This window comes from Tamandua tetradactyla, chromosome 5 (assembly GCF_023851605.1).
Source record: "Tamandua tetradactyla isolate mTamTet1 chromosome 5, mTamTet1.pri, whole genome shotgun sequence".
Lineage (NCBI taxonomy): Eukaryota > Metazoa > Chordata > Mammalia > Pilosa > Myrmecophagidae > Tamandua > Tamandua tetradactyla.
In genome coordinates this window covers 189,020,618-189,030,646 of record NC_135331.1, presented here as the reverse complement: position 1 = coordinate 189,030,646, position 10,029 = coordinate 189,020,618, and positions in this window count along the sequence as shown.

Sequence of the window (10,029 nt, the reverse complement as noted above, 5' to 3'; positions counted from 1 at the left end):
GTAAGATCCTTTTCCATAACAAAGTCAAAACACTTGCTGTTTTCTATCTTTCTCATTTCAGTCCATCTGGAGGATGTATGGTGCTAGCATAGTACAGTTTAAATTTGCATTTCCTTGATGCCTAATGTATTTGATTAGCTTTTCTTATGTGTAGTACCCATTCGATGCCCTCTTTTGAAGGGCTATTCAAAGTCTTTGCCCAACTTTTTGCTAGATTGTCTTTTCTTAATCTTTGGTAAGAAAGATTGTTCTGCATACAACTTCTTTATTTGGCTATATCTATTGTGTATTTCTTCTCCAATTCAGAAACTAGTCTCTTCACGATGTTAAAAGATGAAAAGGCAATTTTAATGTTTCTATAATCATAATAAAAATTTATTTCCTTTACGGTTTGTTTGCTTCTATGTCCTGTTTAAAAAATATAATGTATCTTTACCATCTCTATAAACTAGATTTGTCCAAGTCAACCCGGTGACTTAGGAGTAGGAGGAGAGGCCCAGGAACCGCGTCATGCTCATCTGAGTCCCAGTTAGGACACCAGAACACCAGGGAACTTGCAGACTTCTTCTTTCTTTCAAGATCATGACCGTCTTTTAGTAGCTCTAGTGTATATTTATGATATATATTTAAAGCAACAGAGCCTTCCATGCTCTCACATGGATAGCTAATTGATGCATCCTGGTTTATTGAAAAGATCATCCTTTCACACTGCAATGTCCTATCTACTTTGCTATAAACCAGGTGTCTGAATATGTCTGGTTTTGTTTCTGTTAACTGGACTATTATCTATGCTTTTATGAAAAATAAGCTGTTTCTTATTATTATATGGTTGCAACCATACTCTCTTTTCTGGTATACTTCAGATTTTCTTAAAACGTGGCATCAACTTATCAATTTCCAATCACTTCACCACTCACCTACAAAACACATGTAGATAAACACAAAATCTGGGATATAACTGGGATGCCACTAAATATATTGAATTTGGGTTGAACTTGTATGTTTACAAGAGTTAGTTTCCAATCCATGAATGGAACATATAGGCATTTTCCCCACCAACATTTTGTAATTTTCAATATAGGTGACTAGCTTTATCGTGTCTCATATTGCTGATGTTACTGTACATTCCTGTATTTTTTTCTTGGCTGCTCTGACAAATAACACACAATGGGCTGGGTTGACAACAGGGAATTGTTGGCTTGCGATTTCAGAGGATACACAGCTAGCTTATCCAGGGGTCAATAGCATACATTTTGGCCAGCAGTGCCTGTGTTTCTTGGCTTTCCAACACATGGGGATCTTCTCTCCCTTCTCTTCCAGTTTCCAGCTAAATTGCAGGTTCTGTTCCTCCACCTGACTTTCTCTTCACTGAACCTCTACTAATAGGGATAAAGCCCAATCTCATTCAGTTGGGCCACAACTTAAATTAGAATAACATCTTGCGAAAGTCCTATTTACAATGGGTTCCCACACACAGTAATGAAAGAAGGTGAAGAACATGTTTTTTCCAATCAGGGAGCATAATTCAACCTACCAAAATTGTGCAATTTAAAAGTTGCAATATATTGGTAGCTGATAAGTAGAAATAAATTCAGATATGCATATTGAACTTGGACACAGTGATATTTTAAATTCTCTGATTATTAATAGTAATTTGTCTGTAATTGCATACCTATGCAATCATTTCAACTTTGAATAGTAAATATTATTTACTAATTTCCATTCCTTATATTTCCATTCTTTTATTTTTTTGTGTAGCAATGGCTAAACTTCCAGTCCATTTTGTACAGAAGTGAGAGTAGTGGCGTCCTTAATATTTTCTCTATTCTCAGAAATAAACCTTTTGATATTTCAGGATTACCACCAGTTTTTGTACATACTCTTTGTCATAAAAATGAATTTCCTTTTGAATTCCTATTTCCAAGAATACTTATTATGACTGGATATCGAATTTCATCAAATGTCTTTTCATCATTTGAGATCATTATGTAGTTCCCAGTTTCTTTCTACTTTAGTCAGACACCATATTCTATAAATACCTCTCAGTAAAATGCATATCCATTTCAAAAAGTAAAATAATGCCTTCACAATGCATATGACTGGCAGACAACACCTTACTCAGAGCATAAGAATTGGACAAATCAAGATCTTATAGAACCTTACCGGACACAATGAAAAGAAATCATCATTGCTGTGACAGTCCTGCTAAAGTTACAAAATCTGAATTAATCATGACAAAATATCAGTCAAAATCAAACTGAGTTTATTCCACAAAATAACTGGTCTTAATCTTCACATGATTTAAGCTTATGAAGTACAAGATATGTCTGATTATCTGCTTCAGCTTGAAGGAGACTAAAAGAGGCATGACAACTAAATTCAGAGTGTTTTTTTGCACTAGGGTCTTTTGCTTTTAAAAGCATTATTGGAACAAATAAGAAGAACAGAGTCTGAGGACTCCATAGCAGCTCTAAATCCATGTTGTGATAGTGATATTGTTGTTTTGAAGTCAGGGCCCTTGCTTGTAGAGAATACACACAAATTCTCCCGTGAATGACAGAATATCAGATCAACAGCTTACTTGACAATCATTCGGTAGCTTTCTCTCAAATAATTCAAGGAATAAAAGTATGTTTACAAGGGTGCATGGGTAGTTCAATGGTGGAATGTTCGCCTTCCATGTGGGAGACCAGGGTTCAATTCCCAGATCACGCACTCAGGAAAAAAAAAAAAAAAAAAATATATATATATATATAAAAACTATAAATATATAATATATTTAGTAAAATATATTTATTAAAATAAAAAACTATAAATATATATATATATTTACTGTATTTCAAACTTTTCAATAAGATAGTGACTAGTACAGAAGATATTAAAAACAATTATTTCTAGGTCTTTAGTCTGAGCCTCTGGAAAACTAGACGAGCCACTTACTGAGACAAGAGGAGCCCATCTGGAGTGGAAAAATCAGGAGTTTGTTTTATGACATATTACGATTCAGGTACATTTACAACATCAGGAAAGAAAAGATTTACAAAAGTTAGGCAATTTTCCCTCCAGACTTAGTGCCACCTGATGTTTGATTTATGAATTATCCTTGCAAAACTAACTCCATAATCATAGGAATAAGCCTGATCCTACAATAAATAAGACCTGTAGTGTTTGCTGTATGCTGAACCAAGCCACTTTGGCTGTTTGCTAATATTGTTTATTGAGAATCTGCAGCTTACGTGTGGCCTATAATTGTTGAGTGCACTATAATTTATAGTGCACAGCTGTGCCAGAGAGTATATCCTGGTCACATGCCTCTGAGCAGGTCATGTGAATATCAAGGTATGAAATCTGAAGATGCCCCAAAACTAAGGTGGCCCACATCCTTCCCCATTACTTCCTGAAACTTTGTACAAAATTCATGTTATTTCTTCCCTTAATATCTCATAGATTTCATAAGTACTTGATAATTTCTTTGTGGGATGTTTTAGAATTACAAATTCAGTTCAGTTTCTTTGATAGATATCCGGTCATTCAGACCTTGAGTTTTCTTTTTCTTTTTAAATTTATTTAATTTAACTATTTTTATTTAAGAAGACAAACAGTACACTTATAGCCACAAAAAAAAATGGATATCTTAGTTAGCTTATCCATAAGCATCTTTTAAAAAATAACCAAATATCATTGCAAAGCCTGTGTTCCCATAGTAAGTTTCATAAACCAATTTAAAATTAAGGTAGGGTGGGCCATGGTGACTCAGTGGCAGAATTCTCACCTTCTATGCCTGAGACCCGGGTTCAATTCCCAGTGCCTGCCCATGCAAAAATATTAATAAATTAAATTAAGGCATTGGTGAGGGGTGCATGGGTAGTTCAGTGGTAGAATGCTCACCTTCCATGCAGAAGACCCAGGTTTAATTCCTGGACCATGCACCACCCTCAAAAAAGAAACAACAAAAAAAAATTAAGGCAAATGGAAAGAATCTACAAATACAGATATCAAAGTTTCTTAAATTCTAAATATTAAATACTAACTTTAATACCATTTGATTAGCTGTCTAAACTGTGAACATTCTCTAAATATCAAGTAGAGAGTTATAACAAATATCAACTTTGCTACAGTAATGACCTATGTTACTGAACATTTTCAAGTTTTTTTATTTCAGGAATAGATTTTATACAATTGACAATACCTGCCCATAGTTTTTATTGTCAAATCTATATATATATTTTTTCCCTCCCTCAGTTTTTATCTTTTAAAGTACCCATGCTAATACACTTCAATTCTGTACGCTCTTCCAGACCTCCCTCTCTGTCTTTCTTAAATTGCCAGAGTTCTCTTTACTATTTCTTGTAGGGAGGTCACTTATTGGTAAATTCTCACAGCCATTGTTTGTGAAGATTTTAATCTCTCCCTCAATTTTGCAGGACAACTTGGCAGGATAAAGAATTCTTAGCTGGAAGTCTTTCTCATTCAAAATCTTAAATATATCGTACCACCGCCTTCTCATCTCCATGGTATCTGTTGAGTAGTCTGAGCTCAGTCTTATATGTTTACACTTGTATGTAATAAATCTTTTTTCTCTTGCTGTTCTGTTGACTTTTTGCTTCTGTTCAAGAATTGACATTCTAATAAACATATGTCTTGGAGTAACCCTATTTAAATTTATTCTATTTGGTACTCACTGGGTTTGCTTGGTTTGGATGTTTATATCTTTTCTAAGGGTTGGGAAGTTTGCTTCCATTATATTTTCAACTAGTCTTCCCATCTCTTTACTCTTCTCTTCTCCTTGTGGAACACCAATAATTTTTATATTTGTACACTTCATGGTGTCTGTCATTTCCCTGAGATCAAGTTGCATTTCTTCCATTTTTCTTGCCATTTGTTCTTTTTGGCATTCAACTTCAATTGTCCTGTCTTCTGCTAATTTGCATATTCCTTCTTCTGCTTCTTGAAGTCTACTACTTTAAGTCTCTAATGTACTTTTAATTTGGTCTACAGTATCTTTCACCTCTGTGATATCTGATATTTTTCTATTTATTCTTTCAAATTCTTCCTTCTGCTCTTCCAGTGTTTTCTTGATATCCTTTATGTCCTTACGAACAAACTTAATTCATTGTTCCAAATTCTGTGTCCCCTAAGGTACTTTAATTGGTCATTTAGTTGAGCCATATCTGCCTGGTCTTCCTGTGTTTTATGATCTTCTGTTGTAAATGTAGTATTTTCATATCTTAATAAGGTTATTTTGCAGATTTATTTCCTTCCCTCATCTAAGACTTTGAATCTACTTGTATTAGCTTTGAAGATTCCCTTTTGGACTTGGTTTGCCAGTCCTTCCCCTTGAAACCAAATCCCTAATCTCAAGGGGCAATTGCAATTCTACTTAGGACTTTACTTGAGAGTTAGGTAGATAGGCAATTTGCCAGGCTGCACTTTCCAGTTCCTCTCGGCAACTGGCATTCTTGAGTACTCTCATCCCCATAAGCCCGTTGTCCCTGACTACAGGTGCAATGTCTAGTGGCCAGTGAGGGCTGATTTCCTTGGCCTCAATTCTCCATCCACACACACTTATGGTCTCCAGGCGTCCAGTATCAGGACCCAAGAAGTCTCCTTCACTGGTTGGATGTGGGACCAATACCACTCCATTTCTCCCCCTTCTCCCCAGGGAAGGGCACCCCTTCTCCTCAGGTACCCACAGCAGCGTGTCACAGGGGCAGGGAGCAGGCACTGTGCCTTGACTAAGTGGAGTCTGTGCATGGGAAAAAAGCATCTATTATCTTCCAAGTTTGCCATGGCACTCCCAGCTATAAAGCCAAAGGGAAAATCATCTCAAGCCAGCTGCACAGTAGACCGAGTCATGACCTAGTACCTTCACCCTTTTCTCTCTGTTCTAATTTCTCCAGTTTTTCTTCAAGGGCCTCTCTATATAGGGTAGAAGACCCTCTATAAGTATTCGCACCATGAAACCACTGTTCAGTCATTTTTCTATCGCATCTCTATTGTTGTAAGGAGCCAGGGTGAACTCAGCCTCTCCTGTTCTGCCACCTTTCAGGAACTCCAGACCTTGACTTTTCTATAGTGTTACTTCTAAGTTCTTTCTTCATGGAATTTAAATTTCATTTACTTTTTCAAATGTATTGGCATAAAATTATAATACTTGAAAAATTTTTGTCATTAGGCTCTGAAGCAATGCATTCTTTCTCATTTGTGAATTTGTAATTTGTGTTTTATCTCTTTTATTTACTTAGTGCTCCTAGCTAAGAGTGCATCGCTTTTATTGATCTTCTTAAAGAACCAGATTTTCTCTTAACGTTTCTCATTTTTTTGTTTTCATTTAATTTCTGCTTTTATTTGCTGAAGTCCCTTCCTTCTTCTTACTTTGGGTTTTAAACACTTTATTTTTCTGGTTTCTTAATTACAATCTCAGTTCATTGATTTTATATCATTATACTTTTCAATAGGAATATTCAAAACTTTAAATTTCCCTTTAAATATTGCCTTACATGCATTCATAAATTTTGTAGTTTTCATTTTATTCCATTCAAAATATTTTCAAATTTCCATTGTGATTTCCTCTTTGATCCAAGATTATAAATATGTTTTTTGCTTTCAAATAATAGGGAATCTTCTTCAGATATTTTGTTACTGGTTTTTCATTTTGTTTTGATTGATAAGGGCCATAACACTATATAGTTTCAGAACTTGTTTGTGTAGACCTGTTTAATGGCCCAGCCTGCCATCGTTCTTGTTGAATCTTCTGTGGGTTCTAGAGAAGAATGTTGTTTCTGCTTCTATGGGGTTTAGTGCTTCATATACGATGGATGAAGTTGTTTGATAGTGTCACTTACAATTTTTAAAGACCTTCTGATATTCTCTCTGGTTGTTGTATCTTTCACTTAGTGAATTATGTTGAACTCTCTAAAATTATAGATTTGTCTGTTTTTCCATTCAATTCTATCAATTTTTTCTATATTTAAAATATATGTTATAAAAATATATATAAATATGTTATTAGGTGAGTACTCATTTGGGGTTGTTACATCTTATGATGAACTGACAGATTTATTGTTATGAGGGGTCCCATGATGTCTCTAAAAATATTTTTTTATCTGAAGTTGGCTTTGGCTTTTATTCATATAGTCTGCAAATTACTTTTGAATATTGTTTATACAGAATTCTCTTTTGAAATATCTATATCCTTCTATGTAAACATATTTTAATGTATCTTTATTTTTATATTTAAAGTGGATTTCTTGCAAACAGAATATAGTTACATCTTTATGTTTCATTATAAGCTAACAAACTTTTCCCTTAATCAAAGTGTTAGACTACCAATATAATTCATGCATCCATACATTTTGAAAGTATAATATATTAATATTTGTTTTCTATTTTTTTACCATATATTCTTTTTGGTGCTAGCCATTTTTATTGTGAAATATAACATATATGCAGAAAAGTGATAAATTCCAAAGCACGGTTTAGCAAGTAGTTATAGGACAAATTTCAAAGTACACTATCGTTCAATAATTTCAGGCATTTCCTTCTGGCTATTCCAATACACTAGAAACTAAAAAAAAAAATGCATGTGTTTATTCAATTGCCATAATCATTTGTTAAATCCTAACTTCTCTGTTACAACTCCTCCGTCTCATTTGATCATTCCCACAGTCTTCAGAGATATAGGGCAAGGACCCTTCCAGTTTTGTGCTGAAAAGTGTTGTCGACATTATTGGGTAGGGAAACGTAATTGGTTCATGTTCTTGGCGAGACTGGTACCTCTGGGTTCTCCTGGCCACTGAAACTTTATTTCATTTCATTTCTCTTCCCCTTTTGGTCAAGGAGGCATTGTCAGCCCCATGATGCCAGGACCAAGCTCATCTCTGGGAGTCATGTCCTTTAACATTCAGCATTGTTATTGTAAAGACAGAACTTAATGTAGCCTTTTTATCCTTTGGATTTTAAATGTTGTATCTTTTTTCCCTCTCTTTTCCTTTATGGCAATTCTGTACTGTTCATCTTTTGTAATGTGCCTAACTAGTTCCTTTCTCATTAACGTTTCTGGTTATTTTTTAAAATATTTTCTTTGTGGTTACCTTGGGGTTTGTATTACACAAGCTCCATATATCACCTACAAATTGAAAAGATATCAACGTAGCTTCAAAAGTATTCATGTTCGCTACTTCCATGTCCCTCTGCTTACCTCTTTATGCTGTTTAAGTCTCACATTACTTCTTTATATTTTGCGGATCATTTATCAGGCAATATGCTTTTTTGTTGTTCTGTTGTATTCTCACTCTTATTTGAAATAAAAAAGTGAAGTTGTATATTTGAGGATACAGTACTATCTGGTGCTGCATTTACACTTTTAGCTACCCTTAGTGAAGATTTTCATTTTTCACGCTATTCTAAACCACTCTCCTATCTTTTGCTTTCTAACTGCAGAACTCATTTTAATAATTTGGTAGGGTTGGTCTTTTGATGATGAACTTTCAATATTTTTGTGTGCTTTCTTTAGTGACTATTTTAAACTCTCCCTTATTTTTGAAGGTCATTTTTCCCGGATAAAATATTTTTAGTTGACAATTTTTCTCTTTCAGTACTTTAAATATACCATGCCACTACCATCTCATCTTCATGGTTTTTGTTGATAAATTGGGACTTAATCTTATTGAGGATCCCTTGAATGTGATCAATTGATTTTCTTTTGCAACTTTAGAATTCTCTTTAGCTCTGGTATTTGATATTCTGATTAGAACATGTCTTGGAGGGGTTCTGTTTGTATTTATTCTGTCTGGACCACATTGAGATGCCTGGACATGTACATCTATGTCTTTCATAAGATTTGAAAATTTTTCAGTCATTATTTCCTCAAATATCTCTCTACAACTTTTCCTTTCTCTTCTCCTTCTGGGACACCATGTTTGTGCATATCAAGTCATTTCAAATCCCTAAGACCTGCTCAAACTTTTCTTTTCTTTTCTCTATCTACTCTTTTGACCACATGATTTTGATTGTCCTATTTCTTGTTCATTGATTTTTTCTGCTGCCTGTTCAAATATGCTGCTGTATGCCTCTAGCGTGTTTTTAATAATCATTATTTTGTCTCATCCCCATAATTTATGTTACGTTTCTTTTTAAACTTTTAAATATTTCTTTATGCTCAAACATCTTTTTAATATATTTTAGCTTTATTTACTTCAATTAGTTTTGGAGATTATTCTGAAATTCTCTGATAAGCTGTTCCAAATATCGTGTCTTCTAAAGAGTTAAACCATTCCCTTGACTGAGCCATATCTTCCTGGTTCTTAGTATAGCTTGTGATTTCTTGATGATGACTGGACATTTGATCATCTAGATGGTTTAACTCTGAAGGTCAGTGTCATGGTCAGATTCATGAATCAACTTGGGCAGGTGGTGGTGCCAGTTGTCTGGTAAGGCAAGCACTGGCCTGTGTGTTGCTATGAGGACATTTCATGGACTTAAATCATGACCACCTTGGTGACATCCACAGCTGATTGCATCAGCTAATGGAGTGTCTTCTGTAATGAGTGACACTTAATCTAATCACAGGAAGGCTTTTAAGGAGGACTCAGAAGGGGCAGTTTCTCTTCCTGCTTCAGCCAGCCAGACTCTCTTGAGAGTTTATTGAGGACCTTCACCAGAGCTGCCAGCTTGTGGCCTGCCCTACAAAGCTTGGACTCTACATCCCCACAGTTATGTGAATAATTTTATCAACTTTATATTTACAAATATCTCCTACTGATTCTGTTTCTCTAGAGAACCGTAGCTAATACAACTAGCTTCTTCCTTTTTGCTAGGGTTTTATTGTATATTAGCTTTGCTTTAACACTCTTCTTTGATGCTTGGTCCAAATTATTCTGGGCCTTTAAATTATCCACATTTAACTGTTCAAATTTTCTCAATTCTTCTTCATCTGATTCTTGCTTTTGATACACAGTATAATTTTTAATATTGCAATTTTTGTGCAATTGTTTAACTTCCAGGAGAAAGCTTCCTTTCTTCTCTTCC